General features: G+C 50.3%; 26 non-coding genes and 24 pseudogenes across 26 annotated transcripts in view; all 50 read left to right on the top strand.

The window, feature by feature from the left end:
- Positions 1–5,287: 5,287 nt before the first annotated feature.
- On the top strand, positions 5,288–5,406 carry LOC143951147 (5S ribosomal RNA). Its single transcript, XR_013266446.1, has one exon. It is a non-coding gene; the product is annotated as a 5S ribosomal RNA (ribosomal RNA).
- A 109-nt stretch (positions 5,407–5,515) lies between these two features.
- Positions 5,516–5,634, top strand: LOC143953336 (5S ribosomal RNA). The gene has a single exon (XR_013268428.1). It is a non-coding gene; the product is annotated as a 5S ribosomal RNA (ribosomal RNA).
- A 109-nt stretch (positions 5,635–5,743) lies between these two features.
- LOC143948181 (5S ribosomal RNA) lies at positions 5,744–5,852 on the top strand (annotated as a pseudogene).
- Positions 5,853–5,961: 109 nt separating this feature from the next.
- On the top strand, positions 5,962–6,080 carry LOC143954624 (5S ribosomal RNA). The gene has a single exon (XR_013269598.1). It is a non-coding gene; the product is annotated as a 5S ribosomal RNA (ribosomal RNA).
- Positions 6,081–6,189: 109 nt separating this feature from the next.
- Positions 6,190–6,308, top strand: LOC143944937 (5S ribosomal RNA). The gene has a single exon (XR_013265072.1). It is a non-coding gene; the product is annotated as a 5S ribosomal RNA (ribosomal RNA).
- A 109-nt stretch (positions 6,309–6,417) lies between these two features.
- Positions 6,418–6,536, top strand: LOC143954180 (5S ribosomal RNA). The gene has a single exon (XR_013269194.1). It is a non-coding gene; the product is annotated as a 5S ribosomal RNA (ribosomal RNA).
- A 109-nt stretch (positions 6,537–6,645) lies between these two features.
- On the top strand, positions 6,646–6,764 carry LOC143954480 (5S ribosomal RNA). The gene has a single exon (XR_013269468.1). It is a non-coding gene; the product is annotated as a 5S ribosomal RNA (ribosomal RNA).
- Positions 6,765–6,873: 109 nt separating this feature from the next.
- On the top strand, positions 6,874–6,992 carry LOC143950600 (5S ribosomal RNA). Its single transcript, XR_013265952.1, has one exon. It is a non-coding gene; the product is annotated as a 5S ribosomal RNA (ribosomal RNA).
- A 109-nt stretch (positions 6,993–7,101) lies between these two features.
- On the top strand, positions 7,102–7,220 carry LOC143947477 (5S ribosomal RNA; annotated as a pseudogene).
- A 109-nt stretch (positions 7,221–7,329) lies between these two features.
- On the top strand, positions 7,330–7,448 carry LOC143950767 (5S ribosomal RNA). The gene has a single exon (XR_013266103.1). It is a non-coding gene; the product is annotated as a 5S ribosomal RNA (ribosomal RNA).
- A 109-nt stretch (positions 7,449–7,557) lies between these two features.
- LOC143953335 (5S ribosomal RNA) lies at positions 7,558–7,676 on the top strand. The gene has a single exon (XR_013268427.1). It is a non-coding gene; the product is annotated as a 5S ribosomal RNA (ribosomal RNA).
- Positions 7,677–7,785: 109 nt separating this feature from the next.
- On the top strand, positions 7,786–7,894 carry LOC143948180 (5S ribosomal RNA; annotated as a pseudogene).
- Positions 7,895–8,003: 109 nt separating this feature from the next.
- LOC143954623 (5S ribosomal RNA) lies at positions 8,004–8,122 on the top strand. The gene has a single exon (XR_013269597.1). It is a non-coding gene; the product is annotated as a 5S ribosomal RNA (ribosomal RNA).
- Positions 8,123–8,231: 109 nt separating this feature from the next.
- LOC143947766 (5S ribosomal RNA) lies at positions 8,232–8,350 on the top strand. Its single transcript, XR_013265335.1, has one exon. It is a non-coding gene; the product is annotated as a 5S ribosomal RNA (ribosomal RNA).
- A 109-nt stretch (positions 8,351–8,459) lies between these two features.
- On the top strand, positions 8,460–8,578 carry LOC143947062 (5S ribosomal RNA; annotated as a pseudogene).
- A 327-nt stretch (positions 8,579–8,905) lies between these two features.
- LOC143950280 (5S ribosomal RNA) lies at positions 8,906–9,024 on the top strand. The gene has a single exon (XR_013265696.1). It is a non-coding gene; the product is annotated as a 5S ribosomal RNA (ribosomal RNA).
- Positions 9,025–9,134: 110 nt separating this feature from the next.
- Positions 9,135–9,253, top strand: LOC143946270 (5S ribosomal RNA; annotated as a pseudogene).
- Positions 9,254–9,362: 109 nt separating this feature from the next.
- On the top strand, positions 9,363–9,481 carry LOC143943475 (5S ribosomal RNA; annotated as a pseudogene).
- Positions 9,482–9,819: 338 nt separating this feature from the next.
- LOC143953712 (5S ribosomal RNA) lies at positions 9,820–9,938 on the top strand. The gene has a single exon (XR_013268769.1). It is a non-coding gene; the product is annotated as a 5S ribosomal RNA (ribosomal RNA).
- Positions 9,939–10,047: 109 nt separating this feature from the next.
- LOC143947913 (5S ribosomal RNA) lies at positions 10,048–10,166 on the top strand (annotated as a pseudogene).
- A 109-nt stretch (positions 10,167–10,275) lies between these two features.
- On the top strand, positions 10,276–10,394 carry LOC143943471 (5S ribosomal RNA; annotated as a pseudogene).
- A 109-nt stretch (positions 10,395–10,503) lies between these two features.
- On the top strand, positions 10,504–10,622 carry LOC143954350 (5S ribosomal RNA). The gene has a single exon (XR_013269350.1). It is a non-coding gene; the product is annotated as a 5S ribosomal RNA (ribosomal RNA).
- Positions 10,623–10,731: 109 nt separating this feature from the next.
- On the top strand, positions 10,732–10,850 carry LOC143954468 (5S ribosomal RNA). Its single transcript, XR_013269457.1, has one exon. It is a non-coding gene; the product is annotated as a 5S ribosomal RNA (ribosomal RNA).
- A 109-nt stretch (positions 10,851–10,959) lies between these two features.
- On the top strand, positions 10,960–11,078 carry LOC143944796 (5S ribosomal RNA; annotated as a pseudogene).
- A 109-nt stretch (positions 11,079–11,187) lies between these two features.
- On the top strand, positions 11,188–11,306 carry LOC143943821 (5S ribosomal RNA; annotated as a pseudogene).
- Positions 11,307–11,416: 110 nt separating this feature from the next.
- Positions 11,417–11,535, top strand: LOC143954445 (5S ribosomal RNA). Its single transcript, XR_013269436.1, has one exon. It is a non-coding gene; the product is annotated as a 5S ribosomal RNA (ribosomal RNA).
- A 109-nt stretch (positions 11,536–11,644) lies between these two features.
- LOC143954633 (5S ribosomal RNA) lies at positions 11,645–11,763 on the top strand. Its single transcript, XR_013269606.1, has one exon. It is a non-coding gene; the product is annotated as a 5S ribosomal RNA (ribosomal RNA).
- A 109-nt stretch (positions 11,764–11,872) lies between these two features.
- On the top strand, positions 11,873–11,991 carry LOC143947233 (5S ribosomal RNA; annotated as a pseudogene).
- A 109-nt stretch (positions 11,992–12,100) lies between these two features.
- On the top strand, positions 12,101–12,218 carry LOC143948539 (5S ribosomal RNA; annotated as a pseudogene).
- A 109-nt stretch (positions 12,219–12,327) lies between these two features.
- LOC143951564 (5S ribosomal RNA) lies at positions 12,328–12,446 on the top strand. Its single transcript, XR_013266824.1, has one exon. It is a non-coding gene; the product is annotated as a 5S ribosomal RNA (ribosomal RNA).
- A 326-nt stretch (positions 12,447–12,772) lies between these two features.
- On the top strand, positions 12,773–12,891 carry LOC143947065 (5S ribosomal RNA; annotated as a pseudogene).
- A 109-nt stretch (positions 12,892–13,000) lies between these two features.
- LOC143944191 (5S ribosomal RNA) lies at positions 13,001–13,119 on the top strand (annotated as a pseudogene).
- Positions 13,120–13,228: 109 nt separating this feature from the next.
- Positions 13,229–13,347, top strand: LOC143950805 (5S ribosomal RNA). Its single transcript, XR_013266138.1, has one exon. It is a non-coding gene; the product is annotated as a 5S ribosomal RNA (ribosomal RNA).
- A 120-nt stretch (positions 13,348–13,467) lies between these two features.
- Positions 13,468–13,586, top strand: LOC143943688 (5S ribosomal RNA; annotated as a pseudogene).
- Positions 13,587–13,695: 109 nt separating this feature from the next.
- On the top strand, positions 13,696–13,814 carry LOC143947911 (5S ribosomal RNA; annotated as a pseudogene).
- A 109-nt stretch (positions 13,815–13,923) lies between these two features.
- Positions 13,924–14,042, top strand: LOC143946866 (5S ribosomal RNA; annotated as a pseudogene).
- Positions 14,043–14,151: 109 nt separating this feature from the next.
- LOC143944795 (5S ribosomal RNA) lies at positions 14,152–14,270 on the top strand (annotated as a pseudogene).
- Positions 14,271–14,379: 109 nt separating this feature from the next.
- LOC143943820 (5S ribosomal RNA) lies at positions 14,380–14,498 on the top strand (annotated as a pseudogene).
- Positions 14,499–14,608: 110 nt separating this feature from the next.
- Positions 14,609–14,727, top strand: LOC143954443 (5S ribosomal RNA). Its single transcript, XR_013269434.1, has one exon. It is a non-coding gene; the product is annotated as a 5S ribosomal RNA (ribosomal RNA).
- A 109-nt stretch (positions 14,728–14,836) lies between these two features.
- Positions 14,837–14,955, top strand: LOC143954632 (5S ribosomal RNA). Its single transcript, XR_013269605.1, has one exon. It is a non-coding gene; the product is annotated as a 5S ribosomal RNA (ribosomal RNA).
- A 109-nt stretch (positions 14,956–15,064) lies between these two features.
- Positions 15,065–15,183, top strand: LOC143947232 (5S ribosomal RNA; annotated as a pseudogene).
- A 109-nt stretch (positions 15,184–15,292) lies between these two features.
- LOC143948538 (5S ribosomal RNA) lies at positions 15,293–15,410 on the top strand (annotated as a pseudogene).
- A 109-nt stretch (positions 15,411–15,519) lies between these two features.
- On the top strand, positions 15,520–15,638 carry LOC143951563 (5S ribosomal RNA). Its single transcript, XR_013266823.1, has one exon. It is a non-coding gene; the product is annotated as a 5S ribosomal RNA (ribosomal RNA).
- Positions 15,639–15,964: 326 nt separating this feature from the next.
- On the top strand, positions 15,965–16,083 carry LOC143947064 (5S ribosomal RNA; annotated as a pseudogene).
- Positions 16,084–16,192: 109 nt separating this feature from the next.
- Positions 16,193–16,311, top strand: LOC143944190 (5S ribosomal RNA; annotated as a pseudogene).
- A 109-nt stretch (positions 16,312–16,420) lies between these two features.
- LOC143950804 (5S ribosomal RNA) lies at positions 16,421–16,539 on the top strand. The gene has a single exon (XR_013266137.1). It is a non-coding gene; the product is annotated as a 5S ribosomal RNA (ribosomal RNA).
- A 120-nt stretch (positions 16,540–16,659) lies between these two features.
- Positions 16,660–16,778, top strand: LOC143954175 (5S ribosomal RNA). The gene has a single exon (XR_013269190.1). It is a non-coding gene; the product is annotated as a 5S ribosomal RNA (ribosomal RNA).
- Positions 16,779–16,887: 109 nt separating this feature from the next.
- On the top strand, positions 16,888–17,006 carry LOC143954759 (5S ribosomal RNA). The gene has a single exon (XR_013269718.1). It is a non-coding gene; the product is annotated as a 5S ribosomal RNA (ribosomal RNA).
- A 109-nt stretch (positions 17,007–17,115) lies between these two features.
- On the top strand, positions 17,116–17,234 carry LOC143943470 (5S ribosomal RNA; annotated as a pseudogene).
- Positions 17,235–17,343: 109 nt separating this feature from the next.
- LOC143952711 (5S ribosomal RNA) overlaps positions 17,344–17,410 on the top strand; it is a 119-nt gene continuing 52 nt past the window's right edge. Inside the window, exon 1 of the ribosomal RNA XR_013267861.1 lies at positions 17,344–17,410. This exon is cut by the window's right edge and continues 52 nt beyond it. This is a non-coding gene — a ribosomal RNA (5S ribosomal RNA).

Genomic DNA, 17,410 nt, shown 5'->3' with positions numbered 1-17,410 from the left:
GCACCCCAAATGCGATCAGATGCAGGGATACAATATCAAAAACAGTATCCCCTACCCCCAGAGAAAGTCCAAGGCATCTCCCCTCAAATTAATGATTACATATCAAAAGGTATCCTGAGACCAATCATCAGTCCCTGGAACACGCCCATTTACCCCGTAAAAAAGGCCAGTGGGGAGTGGAGACTTGTACAAGACCTCAGAGCAGTAAACAAACAAGTGATTCCCCTCCCACCCCTAGTCTCAGACATCACTTTTATTTTCTCATGCATACCGGCAGACTCTCTATGCTACACAGTAATTGATTTAGCGAATGCTTTCTTTAGCATTCCCATTGCGGAGGAAGCCCAACCTATGTTTGCTTTCTCCTGGGCCGGGGGCCAGTTAACCTGGACGCGTTTAGTGCAAGGGTATGTAGACAGTCCAGCCGCCTTCTCTATGGTACTCAACGAGACTGTCAAGTCTTGGACATCTGAGCGAGGGTCGGTACTGATACAGTATGTGGACGACTTGCTCCTGTGCAGTCGAACTGCTGAAGACTGTGCGGTCGATTCAACATCACTGTTGGGACACTTAGCCCGAGCTGGACACCTCGCCTCCAGGAAGAAGGTGCAATGGTGCCAGTCCCAGGTTGAATACTTAGGTTGTATCCTTAGAGAAGGAACAAGGCTGGTGTCACCTAAACGTGCCGCAGCCCTACAAGCTCTCAGTCCGCCAAAAGACAAGGCCGCCCTACTCTCATTTTTGGGTGCAATTGTATATTGCCGCCAATGGATCCCTGACTGTTCTCATTATGATAGTATCCTAAGAGAGGCTACTGGCTCGACAGCCCCTAAATTAATAGATTGGACTGAAGACAGACTACAAGCTTTTCAAGCTCTATTAAACAGTCTGTCAAATGCTCCCGCCCTGGGATTGGTAGACTATGGTAAAGCTTTTCAGCTGTACTGTGTAGTTTCAGGAAGCTCTTTTGCCGCCGTGCTAACACAACAGCATGGAACAGGCTACCGCCCTGTCTCCTACCTATCTAAAAAACTCCCCCTTCAGGTTCAAGGCATGCCATCATGCCTTCAGAATTTAGCCGCCTGTGCTATGGCCGTACAAGATGCCAACAAGATGGTCTTGGGACACCCGATGACACTTTACACCACACATTCTGTCACCCACCTCATACAGAACATGAACACCCAACACATGACCTCACAAAGACTCAGCGGATATGAGATTTCCCTCATGAACACAGACAATCTGTCTCTCAAATATGTTCCCGCCAACAACCCTGCCGTCCGTCTCTTGCACTCCATGTTACGCCTACCACAAGACCCAGACCAGTTTCATGACTGTATAACACGAGTGGAGTCTATCACATCACCAAGACCAGACCTCACCGACGTACCGATTACCAATGCAGACGATGTTTTTGTGGACGGTAGTTGCTCCCGTCCCTCTGATTCCACCTTCCAAACAGGATATGCAATAGTCCAGTTGCCAAACAAGGTATTAGAAGCCAAACCACTGCCCCCCTCTTCGGCTCAGGTGGCTGAACTGGAAGCCCTCACCAGGGCCTGCATTTTATTTACAGATAAGAAGGTGAACATTTACACTGACAGTAGATATGCATTTGGGGTGGTGCATGACTTCGGAGTAATATGGGCTAAAAGAGGTTTTAAAACAGCGGATAATAAACCTATTTCCAATGCTACCCAGATTGAGGCACTTCTTCGGGCTATTTTGCTCCCAAAAGAGGTGGCAATAATTAAAGTAAAAGCACATTCTTCAGATAATAGCAAACTTTCCAAGGGAAATGCTTTAGCTGACCGAGAAGCGAAAAAGGCAGCCCAGTCCTCCACCCAGGAGCCCACCCCCACGTCCATGTACTTTAAGGATCATTTCACCTGTCCTAACTTTAAATCTGTAGTGGCACAAATGCAATCATTAGCCACTGAGGAAGATGTCTTGTATTGGGTGAAGGCTGGCTTGACCAAAGACCCAGAGGGTCTGTGGTCAAAAGAGGGGAAGATATTGGGAATACCTGAGGCAAGCAGTATTCTAATTCTCTCCTACCTTCATGGTCCAGGACACATAGGTGCCGTCCCTTTAGCCACTATGTACACCAAATCTTTCTGCACAAACGCCTTGAACAAACAAGTCAAACTCCTGACCACAAGTTGCCTTACCTGTGCTCAAAACAATGTGCAGGGCAAACGGCATGGCCTACATGGTCATCTACCCCCACCAATGGGTCCCCTTACAGATTTACAAGTAGACTTCACACACATGCCAAAACAAAAGGGGAACTTAAGATACCTGTGCGTTGTCATAGATAAATTTTCAGGCTGGGTTGAAGCCACTCCCTGTGCAGGTGAGACAGCCAATATAGCAGCAAAATGCTTGCTGAATAACTGGATTTGTAGGTTTGGCATACCAACATCTATTTGGTCAGATAGGGGACCTGCATTCAGCTCCTCCGTTACCCAGGCTGTGGCTAAATTGTTAGGGCTGCAATGGAAACTACACATCCCCTATCACCCTCAAAGCGCAGGGGTAGTGGAAAGAATGAATAGAAATATAAAGGATAAATTGAAAAAGGCCACAGGGGGCACAATGAAGGGATGGCTTGATCACCTCCCTTCTGTGCTATTCCAGATTAGAACGGCACCCCATGCCAGAACGAAACTTTCACCTTTTGAAATTTTGATGGGAGTCCCCGCAAACATAGAATTACCCCCATTAGACCAAGACACTGATATTGACATTTATTCCCAACAGGAAATGTACGTGAAAAACCTGGTAAGTATGCTTCATGAAATGAACGAACACGTTTCTGTCACCTTTTCTCCTCTTTCCACAGAGCCAACACACCCCTTCATCCCAGGAGATCAAGTGCTAGTCAAGCAACTGGCCCACAAAAAGAGGATCGGACCAATCTACTCTGGACCTTGGAAGGTTGAAAAGGTGTCCAGAACTGCGGTCCTGACTGACCAAGGAAACACCTGGATCCACGCCAGCAGGCTGAAAAAGTGCCCACTGCTTCCCACAACCCCCGACCCCCCACCTATTGAAGGAGAACCCGACCCACCCGAACAGCGACCGGAACTGCAAGAGATTCAGGAAGGCATTGGACAATTAACCCTTGAAACCCTACATGATAGCGAAGAAGAAGGACAAGCATAAGAACTTGTAGAAATGTTTTTACCTTCAGTGTCAGGGAAGGCTGTATGCCTTTGGGGTAGTCTGGTACTATTTGTATTCCTGCCCACATGGTTTATAGCCAACTGTATATATCATCCAGAAGATTTAGGTTTATTAAAAGGGATATGTGGACCACCTAAGATGAATAATACCCCCGGCCAAAGACATAGTAGAAGTATTGTACCCGTTAATGAGTCACCTAAGGGACTGACTAACAAGATGTTACTACTAAAATTCAAATATAGCTATGCTCAAAAATCTGGTTTTGAGAAATGCTGGATTTGCAGCAAGCTACATCCCAGTACAGCTAGAATCCCTCTCATGGCAGTCCCCTTGAATTTTACCCCCCTCCTTAATGGAACACCCCCTATCGTCCTAACGAATGTTACTAGGACCCGTCCAAATAAAACCCTCACTTTCCAAATTATAGGTAGAAGCCACTTCCCAGACTGGTGTTTCCGACTGGGAAACACCACAGATGGAGCCGAGGTTTGCAAACAAGCAAAACTTAACATTTCAATGACATCATTTAACAGTCCTTCTTTCTTCCATACTTCAGATCCCACCCTAAATGCCACCTTTTTAGACTTTCTTAGCTCCAGTACCAAGACTACAATACACCAATTAATGTCAATACTGGTGCTCTCTGGCCTTTCTGATACTCTTAGGAACGTGTTCCATAAACGACCCCTAGCTCTAGGAAATACCATATATATATGCTGCGGCAAACTCTGTCACCCCTGGATCCCAACCAAACCCCAGGGGTGGTGTTACCTTGCAGCCCTGGTTCCTATTATGGGGGTATTAGGGGATAACAAGGGAAGTCACCTCCTTGAAGCCAGCATGCATCCTAGATATCCCCTTAGACACCGTAATAAACGAGAATTGTTTTTAGAAAAAGATATGGCCTGGGCATGGTTCCCTTCCTGGACAGGGTGGGGAATTGACCTAATGAAAAGATTAAATAATTACACTGGCATAATTGATGAGATTCTGGAGGAAAATTCTGATGACATAACCAAACTAAATCTAGAAACTAGGGCAATTAGGAAGCAACTAGAACTACATGAGTTGGCTATAGAAAGTATGAGTGCAGCCCTTACTGGCCTCTGTGAGACTACTGAGGATTATGAGTGCTGTACCTGGATTCATAATACCAGCATCGAAGTCCCAGACTACTATGACGTTATTGCCCAACACAGGGAAGAGGTAAATAAACTACAGAAAGAGGCAAGGAACATAGGAAAAAACTGGGATCCCTTCTCGAGCAGTTTTAGTTTTGGGGGATTAATATCTTGGCTCCGAAATGCTGCCATGACAATTGTCACTGTGATTCTCTTCATTCTATTTTTATATGCCTGTTATAAGATAATCAAATGTTTATGTAAAAAGGGAAACACGGTCGCTCCGAAGGATCTGAAACTCACTTCCATTGTTAAGGATCCAACGGTATGGTATAGAAACCAAGAGCACAAGGGTTCGGAGTATGAAGCCTGTGCTATTAAATTAGAAAAGGAATGATCATTATGTAAATCACAGAATGATCAAAGGAAGGATTATAAGGGAATACTTATTAAGGTTGCCAAAAGATATACGGTACTAGGTTAAAGGTCTAAGATAATATGCTTAGGCGTGCATTTCACTAAGTTCAGAATTAAGATGCAAGATGTTGACATATTAGGATGCATCTGTCTGCGGTAAGAGGTACAAAGCTAAGATAGGACTGGTTACGCAAGAATATGGTCAGTCAGCAGATGTTGAAATGACGAAATAACTATCAGAAGACTGTATTTCACCTTTGACTTAGATAATGTCATGAGTTTAAGAAAAATGTCGATGTATGTATGAATTACCTGATTGGTTAAACCACAGGGCTGTCCTTCTGCTCAAACTAAATAAAACTGTTGTGTGTGCTTCAATAGGCACATTCATTATTCACGTACAATAGTGTGTATGTGTAATGTTTTGTCCACCGGTGAAAGGGACCTCCGCCCTTCAATCCTAGCCTAGGCTACCAGGGGTTACTTACAGAAGACGAGCAACCTAACAGTGACCACCTTGGCTTTTGTCAAGAGAGTTGTAAGTAGGATGCAAGATCGCCTACGGCCACATCACCCTGAATGCGCTCGATCTCGTCTGATCTCGGATGCTAAGCAGGGTCGGGCCTGGTTAATACCTGGATGGGAGACCGCCTGGGAATACCAGGTGCCGTAGGCTTTTTTCCATTATGTTGTTGGCTTTGGCGACCTGCTGTATTTTTCCTCTCGATTGCCCGAGGTGACCACCTTGGCTTTTGTCAAGAGAGTTGTAAGTAGAATGCAAGATCGCCTACGTCCACATCACCCTGAATGCGCTCGATCTCATCTGATCTCGGATGCTAAGCAGGGTCGGGCCTGGTTAGTACCTGGATGGGAGACTGCCTGGGAATACCGGGTGCCGTAGGCTTTTTTCCATTATGTTGTTGGCTTTGGCGACCTGCTATATTTTTCCTCTCGATTGCCCGAGGGGACCACCTTGGCTTTTGTCAAGAGAGTTGTAAGTAGGGTGCAAGATCGCCTACGGCCACATCACCCTGAAAGCGCTCGATCTTGTATGCTAAGCAGGGTTGGGCCTGGTTGGTACCTGGATGGGAGACCGCCTGGGAATACCAGGTGCCGTAGGCTTTTTTCCATTATGTTGTTGGCTTTGGCGACCTGCTGTATTTTTCCTCTCGATTGCCCGAGGTGACCACCTTGGCTTTTGTCAAGAGAGTTGTAAGTAGGGTGCAAGTTTGCCTATGGCCACATCACCCTGAATGCGCTCGATCTCGTCTGATCTCAGATGCTAAGCAGGGTTGGGCCTGGTTAGTACCTGGATGGGAGACCGCCTGGGAATACCAGGTGCCGTAGCCTTTTTTCCATTATGTTGTTGGCTTTGGCGACCTGCTGTATTTTTCCTCTCAATTGCCCGAGGTGACCACCTTGGCTTTTGTCAAGAGAGTTGTAAGTAGGGTGCAAGATCGCCTACGGCCACATCATCCTGAATGTGCCCGATCTCATCTGATCTCGGATGCTAAGCAGGGTCGGGCCTGGTTAGTACCTGGATGGGAGACCGCCTGGGAATACCTGGTGCCGTAGGCTTTTTTCCATTATGTTTTTGGCTTTGGCGACCTGCTGTATTTTTCCTCTCGATTGCCCGAGGTGACCACCTTGGCTTTTATCAAGAGAGTTGTAAGTAGGGTGCAAGATCACCTACGGCCACATCACCCTGAATGCGCTCGATCTCGTCTGATCTCGGATGCTAAGCAGCGTCGGGCCTGGTTAGTACCTGGATGGGAGACCGCCTGGGAATACCGGGTGCCGTAGGCTTTTTTCCATTATGTTGTTGGCTTTGGCGACCTGCTATATTTTTCCTCTCGATTGCCCGAGGTGACCACCTTGGCTTTTGTCAAGAGAGTTGTAAGTAGGGTGCAAGATCGCCTACGGCCACATCACCCTGAATGCGCTCGATCTCGTCTGATCTCGGATGCTAAGCAGGGTCGGGCCTGGTTAGTACCTGGATGGGAGACCGCCTGGGAATACCAGGTGCCGTAGGCTTTTTTCCATTATGTTGTTGGCTTTGGCGACCTGCTGTATTTTTCCTCTCGATTGCCCGAGGTGACCACCTTGGCTTTTGTCAAGAGAGTTGTAAGTAGGGTGCAAGATCGCCTACGGCCACATCACCCTGAATGCGCTCGATCTCGTCTGATCTCGGATGCTAAGCAGGGACGGGCCTGGTTAGTACCTGGGTGGGAGACCGCCTGGGAATACCAGGTGCTGTAGGCTTTTTTCCATTATGTTGTTGGCTTTGGCGACCTGCTGTATTTTTCCTCTCGTTTGCCCGAGGTGACCACCTTGGCTTTTGTCAAGAGAGTTGTAAGTAGGGTGCAAGATCGCCTACAGCCACATCACCCTGAATGCGCTCGATCTCGTCTGACGTCGGATGCTAAGCAGGGTCGGGCCTGGTTAATACCTGGATAGGAGACCGCCTGGGAATACCAGGTGCCGTAGGCTTTTTTCCATTATGTTGTTGGCTTTGGCGACCTGCTGTATTTTTCCTCTCGATTGCCCGACGTGACCACCTTGGCTTTTGTCAAGAGAGTTGTAAGTAGGGTGCAAGATCGCCTACGGCCACATCACCCTGAATGCGCTCGATCTCGTCTGATCTCGGATGCTAAGCAGGGACGGGCCTGGTTAGTACCTGGGTGGGAGACCGCCTGGGAATACCGGGTGCCGTAGGCTTTTTTCCATTATGTTGTTGGCTTTGGCGACCTGCTGTATTTTTCCTCTCGATTGCCTGAGGTGACCACCTTGGCTTTTGTCAAGAGAGTTGTAAGTAGAATGCAAGATCGCCTACGTCCACATCACCCTGAATGCGCTCGATCTCATCTGATCTCGGATGCTAAGCAGGGTCGGGCCTGGTTAGTACCTGGATGGGAGACTGCCTGGGAATACCGGGTGCCGTAGGCTTTTTTCCATTATGTTGTTGGCTTTGGCGACCTGCTATATTTTTCATCTCGATTGCCCGAGGTGACCACCTTGGCTTTTGTCAAGAGAGTTGTAAGTAGGGTGCAAGATCGCCTACGGCCACATCACCCTGAAAGCGCTCGATCTTGTATGCTAAGCAGGGTTGGGCCTGGTTGGTACCTGGATGGGAGACCGCCTGGGAATACCAGGTGCCGTAGGCTTTTTTCCATTATGTTGTTGGCTTTGGCGACCTGCTGTATTTTTCCTCTCGATTGCCCGAGGTGACCACCTTGGCTTTTGTCAAGAGAGTTGTAAGTAGGGTGCAAGATTGCCTATGGCCACATCACCCTGAATGCGCTCGATCTCGTCTGATCTCAGATGCTAAGCAGGGTTGGGCCTGGTTAGTACCTGGATGGGAGACCGCCTGGGAATACCAGGTGCCGTAGCCTTTTTTCCATTATGTTGTTGGCTTTGGCGACCTGCTGTATTTTTCCTCTCGATTGCCCGAGGTGACCACCTTGGCTTTTGTCAAGAGAGTTGTAAGTAGGGTGCAAGATCGCCTACGGCCACATCATCCTGAATGCGCCCGATCTCATCTGATCTCGGATGCTAAGCAGGGTCGGGCCTGGTTAGTACCTGGATGGGAGACCGCCTGGGAATACCTGGTGCCGTAGGCTTTTTTCCATTATGTTTTTGGCTTTGGCGACCTGCTGTATTTTTCCTCTCGTTTGCCCGAGGTGACCACCTTGGCTTTTGTCAAGAGAGTTGTAAGTAGGGTGCAAGATCGCCTACAGCCACATCACCCTGAATGCGCTCGATCTCGTCTGACGTCGGATGCTAAGCAGGGTCGGGCCTGGTTAATACCTGGATGGGACACCGCCTGGGAATACCAGGTGCCGTAGGCTTTTTTCCGTTATGTTGTTGGCTTTGGCGACCTGCTGTATTTTTCCTCTTGATTGCCCGAGGTGACCACCTTGGCTTTTGTCAAGAGAGTTGTAAATAGGGTGCAAGATCGCCTACGGCCACATTACCCTGAATGCGCTCGTTCTCGTATGCAAAGCAGGGTCAGGCCTGGTTGGTACCTGGATGGGAGGCCGCCTGGGAATACCAGGTACCGTAGGCTTTTTTCCATTATGTTGTTGGCTTTGGCGACCTGCTGTATTTTTCCTCTCCAATGCCTGAGGTGACCACCTTGGCTTTTGTCAAGAGAGTTGTAAGTAGGGTGCAAGATCGCCTACGGCCACATCACCCTGAATGCGCTTGATCTCGTCTGATCTCGGATGCTAAGCAGGGTCGGGCCTGGTTAGTACCTGGATGGGAGACCGCCTGGGAATACCAGGTGCCGTAGGCTTTTTTTCCATTATGTTGTTGGCTTTGGCGACCTGCTGTATTTTTCCTCTCGTTTGCCCGAGGTGACCACCTTGGCTTTTGTCAAGAGAGTTGTAAGTAGGCTGCAAGATCGCCTACAGCCACATCACCCTGAATGCGCTCGATCTCGTCTGACGTCGGATGCTAAGCAGGGTTGTGCCTGGTTAATACCTGGATGGGAGACCGCCTGGGAATACCAGGTGCCGTAGGCTTTTTTCCATTATGTTGTTGGCTTTGGCGACCTGCTGTATTTTTCCTCTCGATTGCCCGAGGTGACCACCTTGGCTTTTGTCAAGAGAGTTTTAAGTAGGGTGCAAGATTGCCTACGGCCACATCACCATGAATGCGCTCGATCTCGTCTGATCTTGGTTGCTAAGCAGGGTCGGGCCTGGTTAGTACCTGGATGGGAGACCGCCTGGGAATACCGGGTGCCGTAGGCTTTTTTCCATTATGTTGTTGGCTTTGGCGACCTGATGTATTTTTCCTCTCGATTGCCCGAGGTGACTACCTTGGCTTTTGTCAAGAGAGTTGTAAATAGGGTGCAAGATCGCCTACGGCCACATTACCCTGAGTGCGCTCGTTCTCGTATGCAAAGCAGGGTCGGGCCTGGATGGGAGGCCGCCTGGGAATACCAGGTGCTGTAGGCTTTTTTCCATTATGTTGTTGGCTTTGGCGACCTGCTGTATTTTTCCTCTCCATTGCCTGAGGTGACCACCTTGGCTTTTGTCAAGAGAGTTGTAAGTAGGTTGTAAGTAGGTTGTAAGTAGGGTGCAAGATTGCCTTTGGCCACATCACCCTGAATGCGCTTGATCTCGTCTGATCTCGGATGCTAAGCAGGGTCGGGCCTGGTTAGTACCTGGATGGGAGACCGCATGGGAATACCAGGTGCCGTAGGCTCTTTTCCATTATGTTGTTGGCTTTGGCGACCTGCTGTATTTTTCCTCTCGATTGCCCGAGGTGACCACCTTGGCTTTTGTCAAGAGAGTTGTAAGTAGGGTGCAAGATTACCTACGGCCACATCACCCTGAATGCGCTTGATCTCGTCTGATCTCAGATGCCAAGCAGGGACGGGCCTGGTTAGTAGCTGGATGGGAGAACGCCTGGGAATTCCAGGTGCTGTAGACTGTTTTCCATTATGTTGTTGGCTTTGGCGACCTACGGTATTTTTCCTCTCGTTTGCCCGAGGTGACCACCTTGGCTTTTGTCAAGAGAGTTGTAAGTAGGGTGCAAGATCGCCTACGGCCACATCACCCTGAATGCACTCGATCTTGTCTGATCTCGGATGCTAAGCAGGGTCGGGCCTGCTTAGTACCTGGATGGGAGACCGCCTGGGAATACCAGGTGCCGCAGGCTTTTTTCCATTATGTTGTTGGCTTTGGCGACCAGCTGTATTTTTCCTCTCGATTGCCCGAGGTGACCACCTTGGCTTTTGTCAAGAGAGTTGTAAGTAGGGTGCAAGATCGCCTACGGCCACATCACCCTGAATGCGCTCGATCTCGTCTGATCTCAGATGCTAAGCAGGGTCAGGCCTGGTTAGTACCTGGATGGGAGACCGCCTGGGAATACCAGGTGCCGTAGGCTTTTTTCCATTATGTTGTTGGCTTTGGCGACCTGCTGTATTTTTCCTCTCGATTGCCCGAGTTGACCACCTTGGCTTTTGTCAAGAGAGTTGTAAGTAGGGTGCAAGATCGCCTACGGCCACATCACCCTGAATGCGCTCGATCTCGTCTGATCTCGGATGCTAAGCAGGGTCGGGCCTGGTTAGTACCTGGATGGGAGACCGCCTGGGAATACCAGGTGCCGTAGGCTTTTTTCCATTATGTTGTTGGCTTTGGCGACCTGCTGTATTTTTCCTCTCGATTGCCCGAGGTGACCACCTTGGCTTTTGTCAAGAGAGTTGTAAGTAGGGTGCAAGATCGCCTACGGCCACATCACCCTGAATGCGCTCGATCTCGTCTGATCTTGGATTCCAAGCAGGGTCGGGCCTGGTTAGTACCTGGATGGGAGACCGCCTGGGAGTACCAGGTGCCGTAGGCTTTTTTCCATTATGTTGTTGGCTTTGACGACCTGCTGTATTTTTCCCCTCGATTGCCCGAGGTGACCACCTTGGCTTTTGTCAAGAGAGTTGTAAGTAGGGTGCAAGATCGCCTACGGCCACATCACCCTGAATGCGCTCGATCTCGTCTGATCTTGGATTCCAAGCAGGGTCGGGCCTGGTTAGTACCTGGATGGGAGACCACCTGGGAATACCAGGTGCCGTAGGCTTTTTTCCATTATGTTGTTGGCTTTGGCGACCTGCTGTATTTTTCCTCTCGATTGCCCGAGGTGACCACCTTGGCTTTTGTCAAGAGAGATGTAAGTAGGGTGCAAAGATTGCCTACGGCCACATCACCCTGAAGGCGCTCGATCTCGTCTGATCTCAGATGCTAAGCAGGGTCGTGCCTGGTTAGTACCTGGATGGGAGACCGCCTGGGAGTACCAGGTGCCGTAGGCTTTTTTCCATTATGTTGTTGGCTTTGGCGACGTGCTGTATTTTTCTTCTCGATTGCCCGAGGTGACCACCTTGGCTTTTGTCAAGAGAGTTGTAAGTAGGGTGCAAGATTGCCTACGGCCACATCACCCTGAATGCGCTCGATCTCGTCTGATCTCGGATGCTAAGCAGGGTCGTGCCTGGTTAGTACCTGGATGGGAGACCGCCTGGGAATACGAGGTACCGTAGGCTTTTTTCCATCATGTTGTTGGCTTTGGCGACCTACTGTATTTTTCCTCTCGATTGCCCGAGGTGACCACCTTGGCTTTTGTCAAGAGAGTTGTAAGTAGGGTGCAAGATCGCCTATGGCCACATCAACCTGAATGCGCTCGATCTCGTCTGATCTTGGATTCCAAGCAGGGTCGGGCCTGGTTAGTACCTGGATGGGAGACCGCCTGGGAGTACCAGGTGCCGTAGGCTTTTTTCCATTATGTTGTTGGCTTTGGCGACCTGCTGTATTTTTCCCCTCGATTGCCCGAGGTGACCACCTTGGCTTTTGTCAAGAGAGTTGTAAGTAGGGTGCAAGATCGCCTAAGGCCACATCACCTGAATGCGCTCGATCTCATCTGATCTTGAATTCCAAGCAGGGTCGGGCCTGGTTAGTACCTGGATGGGAGACCGCCTGGGAATACCAGGTGCCGTAGGCTTTTTTCCATTATGTTGTTGGCTTTGGCGACCTGCTGTATTTTTCCTCTTGATTGCCCGAGGTGACCACCTTGGCTTTTGTCAAGAGAGTTGTAAGTAGGGAGCAAGACCGCCTACGGCCACATCACCCTGAATGCGCTCGATCTCGTCTGATCTCGGATGCTAAGCAGGGTCGGGCCTGGTTAGTCCCTGGATGGGAGACCGCCTGGGAATACCAGGTGCCGTAGGCTTTTTTCCATTATGTTGTTGGCTTTAGCGACCTGCTGTATTTTTCCTCTCGATTGCCCGAGGTGACCACCTTGGCTTTTGTCAAGAGAGTTGTAAGTAGGGTGCAAGACCGCCTATGGCCACATCACCCTTAATGCGCTCGTTCTCGTATGCTAAGCAGGGTCGGGCTGGTTGGTACCTGGGTGGGAGGCCGCCTGGGAATACCAGGTGCCGTAGGCTTTTTTCCATTATGTTGTTGGCTTTGGCGACCTGCTGTATTGTTCCTCTCCATTGCCTGAGGTGACCACCTTGGCTTTTGTCAAGAGAGTTGTAAGTAGGGTGCAAGATTGCCTACGGCCACATCACCCTGAATGCGCTCGATCTTGTCTGATTTCGGATGCTAAGCAGGGTCGGGCCTGGTTAGAACCTGGATGGGAGACCGCCTGGGAATACCAGGTGCCGTCGGCTTTTTTCCATTATGTTGTTGGCTTTGGCAACCTGCTGTATTTTTCCTCTCTATTGCCCGAGGTGACCACCTTGGCTTTTGTCAAGAGAGTTGTAAGTAGGGTGCAAGATTGCCTACGGCCACATCACCCTGAATGCGCTCGATCGCGTCTGATCTCGGATGCTAAGCAGGGTCTGGCCTGGTTAGTACCTGGATGGGAGACCGCCTGGGAATACCAGGTGCCATAGGCTTTTTTCCATTATGTTGTTGGCTTTGGCGACCTGCTGTATTTTTCCTCTCGATTGCCCGAGGTGACCACCTTGGCTTTTGTCAAGAGAGTTGTAAGTAGGGTGCAAGATCGCCTACGGCCACATCACCCTGAATGCGCTCGATCTCGTCTGATCTTGGATGCTAAGCAGGGTCGGGCCTGGTTAGTACCTGGATGGGAGACCGCCTGGGAATACCAGGTGCCGTAGGCTTTTTTCCATTATGTTGTTGGCTTTGGCGACCTGCTGTATTTTTCCTCTCGATTGCCCGAGGTGACCACCTTGGCTTTTGTCAAGAGAGTTGTAAGTAGGTTGTAAGTAGGGTGCAAGATTGCCTTTGGCCACATCACCCTGAATACGCTTGATCTCGTCTGATCTCGGATGCTAAGCAGGGTCGGGCCTGGTTAGTACCTGGCTGGGAGACCGCATGGGAATACCAGGTGCCGTAGGCTCTTTTCCATTATGTTGTTGGCTTTGGCGACCTGCTGTATTTTTCCTCTCGATTGCCCGAGGTGACCACCTTGGCTTTTGTCAAGAGAGTTGTAAGTAGGGTGCAAGATTACCTACGGCCACATCACCCTGAATGCGCTTGATCTCGTCTGATCTCAGATGCCAAGCAGGGACGGGCCTGGTTAGTAGCTGGATGGGAGAACGCCTGGGAATTCCAGGTGCTGTAGACTGTTTTCCATTATGTTGTTGGCTTTGGCGACCTACGGTATTTTTCCTCTCGTTTGCCCGAGGTGACCACCTTGGCTTTTGTCAAGAGAGTTGTAAGTAGGGTGCAAGATCGCCTACGGCCACATCACCCTGAATGCACTCCATCTTGTCTGATCTCGGATGCTAAGCAGGGTCGGGCCTGCTTAGTACCTGGATGGGAGACCGCCTGGGAATACCAGGTGCCGCAGGCTTTTTTCCATTATGTTGTTGGCTTTGGCGACCAGCTGTATTTTTCCTCTCGATTGCCCGAGGTGACCACCTTGGCTTTTGTCAAGAGAGTTGTAAGTAGGGTGCAAGATCGCCTACGGCCACATCACCCTGAATGCGCTCGATCTCGTCTGATCTTGGATTCCAAGCAGGGTCGGGCCTGGTTAGTACCTGGATGGGAGACCGCCTGGGAGTACCAGGTGCCGTAGGCTTTTTTCCATTATGTTGTTGGCTTTGACGACCTGCTGTATTTTTCCCCTCGATTGCCCGAGGTGACCACCTTGGCTTTTGTCAAGAGAGTTGTAAGTAGGGTGCAAGATCGCCTACGGCCACATCACCCTGAATGCGCTCGATCTCGTCTGATCTTGGATTCCAAGCAGGGTCGGGCCTGGTTAGTACCTGGATGGGAGACCACCTGGGAATACCAGGTGCCGTAGGCTTTTTTCCATTATGTTGTTGGCTTTGGCGACCTGCTGTATTTTTCCTCTCGATTGCCCGAGGTGACCACCTTGGCTTTTGTCAAGAGAGATGTAAGTAGGGTGCAAAGATTGCCTACGGCCACATCACCCTGAAGGCGCTCGATCTCGTCTGATCTCAGATGCTAAGCAGGGTCGTGCCTGGTTAGTACCTGGATGGGAGACCGCCTGGGAGTACCAGGTGCCGTAGGCTTTTTTCCATTATGTTGTTGGCTTTGGCGACGTGCTGTATTTTTCTTCTCGATTGCCCGAGGTGACCACCTTGGCTTTTGTCAAGAGAGTTGTAAGTAGGGTGCAAGATTGCCTACGGCCACATCACCCTGAATGCGCTCGATCTCGTCTGATCTCGGATGCTAAGCAGGGTCGTGCCTGGTTAGTACCTGGATGGGAGACCGCCTGGGAATACGAGGTACCGTAGGCTTTTTTCCATCATGTTGTTGGCTTTGGCGACCTACTGTATTTTTCCTCTCGATTGCCCGAGGTGACCACCTTGGCTTTTGTCAAGAGAGTTGTAAGTAGGGTGCAAGATCGCCTATGGCCACATCAACCTGAATGCGCTCGATCTCGTCTGATCTTGGATTCCAAGCAGGGTCGGGCCTGGTTAGTACCTGGATGGGAGACCGCCTGGGAGTACCAGGTGCCGTAGGCTTTTTTCCATTATGTTGTTGGCTTTGGCGACCTGCTGTATTTTTCCCCTCGATTGCCCGAGGTGACCACCTTGGCTTTTGTCAAGAGAGTTGTAAGTAGGGTGCAAGATCGCCTAAGGCCACATCACCTGAATGCGCTCGATCTCATCTGATCTTGAATTCCAAGCAGGGTCGGGCCTGGTTAGTACCTGGATGGGAGACCGCCTGGGAATACCAGGTGCCGTAGGCTTTTTTCCATTATGTTGTTGGCTTTGGCGACCTGCTGTATTTTTCCTCTTGATTGCCCGAGGTGACCACCTTGGCTTTTGTCAAGAGAGTTGTAAGTAGGGAGCAAGACCGCCTACGGCCACATCACCCTGAATGCGCTCGATCTCGTCTGATCTCGGATGCTAAGCAGGGTCGGGCCTGGTTAGTCCCTGGATGGGAGACCGCCTGGGAATACCAGGTGCCGTAGGCTTTTTTCCATTATGTTGTTGGCTTTAGCGACCTGCTGTATTTTTCCTCTCGATTGCCCGAGGTGACCACCTTGGCTTTTGTCAAGAGAGTTGTAAGTAGGGTGCAAGACCGCCTATGGCCACATCACCCTTAATGCGCTCGTTCTCGTATGCTAAGCAGGGTCGGGCTGGTTGGTACCTGGGTGGGAGGCCGCCTGGGAATACCAGGTGCCGTAGGCTTTTTTCCATTATGTTGTTGGCTTTGGCGACCTGCTGTATTGTTCCTCTCCATTGCCTGAGGTGACCACCTTGGCTTTTGTCAAGAGAGTTGTAAGTAGGGTGCAAGATTGCCTACGGCCACATCACCCTGAATGCGCTCGATCTTGTCTGATTTCGGATGCTAAGCAGGGTCGGGCCTGGTTAGAACCTGGATGGGAGACCGCCTGGGAATACCAGGTGCCGTCGGCTTTTTTCCATTATGTTGTTGGCTTTGGCAACCTGCTGTATTTTTCCTCTCTATTGCCCGAGGTGACCACCTTGGCTTTTGTCAAGAGAGTTGTAAGTAGGGTGCAAGATTGCCTACGGCCACATCACCCTGAATGCGCTCGATCGCGTCTGATCTCGGATGCTAAGCAGGGTCTGGCCTGGTTAGTACCTGGATGGGAGACCGCCTGGGAATACCAGGTGCCATAGGCTTTTTTCCATTATGTTGTTGGCTTTGGCGACCTGCTGTATTTTTCCTCTCGATTGCCCGAGGTGACCACCTTGGCTTTTGTCAAGAGAGTTGTAAGTAGGGTGCAAGATCGCCTACGGCCACATCACCCTGAATGCGCTCGATCTCGTCTGATCTTGGATGCTAAGCAGGGTCGGGCCTGGTTAGTACCTGGATGGGAGACCGCCTGGGAATACCAGGTGCCGTAGGCTTTTTTCCATTATGTTGTTGGCTTTGGCGACCTGCTGTATTTTTCCTCTCGATTGCCCGAGGTGACCACCTTGGCTTTTGTCAAGAGAGTTGTAAGTAGGTTGTAAGTAGGGTGCAAGATTGCCTTTGGCCACATCACCCTGAATACGCTTGATCTCGTCTGATCTCGGATGCTAAGCAGGGTCGGGCCTGGTTAGTACCTGGATGGGAGACCGCATGGGAATACCAGGTGCCGTAGGCTCTTTTCCATTATGTTGTTGGCTTTGGCGACCTGCTGTATTTTTCCTCTCGATTGCCCGAGGTGACCACCTTGGCTTTTGTCAAGAGAGTTGTAAGTAGGGTGCAAGATTACCTACGGCCACATCACCCTGAATGCGCTCGATCTCGTCTGACGTCGGATGCTAAGCAGGGTCGGGCCTGGTTAGTACCTGGATGGGAGACCGCCTGGGAATACCAGGTGCCGTAGGCTTTTTTCCATTATGTTGTTGGCTTTGGCGACCTACGGTATTTTTCCTCTCGTTTGCCCGAGGTGACCACCTTGGCTTTTGTCAAGAGAGTTGTAAGTAGGGTGCAAGATCGCCTACGGCCACATCACCCTGAATGCACTCGATCTTGTCTGATCTCGGATGCTAAGCAGGGTCGGGCCTGCTTAGTACCTGGATGGGAGACCGCCTGGGAATACCAGGTGCCGCAGGCTTTTTTCCATTATGTTGTTGGCTTTGGCGACCAGCTGTATTTTTCCTCTCGATTGCCCGAGGTGACCACCTTGGCTTTTGTCAAGAGAGTTGTAAGTAGGGTGCAAGATCGCCTACGGCCACATCACCCTGAATGCGCTCGATCTCGTCTGATCTCGGATGCTAAGCAGGGTCGGGC

The sequence above is a fragment of the Lithobates pipiens genome, unplaced genomic scaffold, assembly GCF_037356315.1.
Source record: "Lithobates pipiens isolate NorthernLeopardFrog02 unplaced genomic scaffold, aLitPip1_a1.2 Scaffold_30, whole genome shotgun sequence".
NCBI classification, from domain to species: Eukaryota; Metazoa; Chordata; class Amphibia; order Anura; family Ranidae; genus Lithobates; species Lithobates pipiens.
This window is presented reverse-complemented; position numbering and strand designations above follow the sequence as displayed.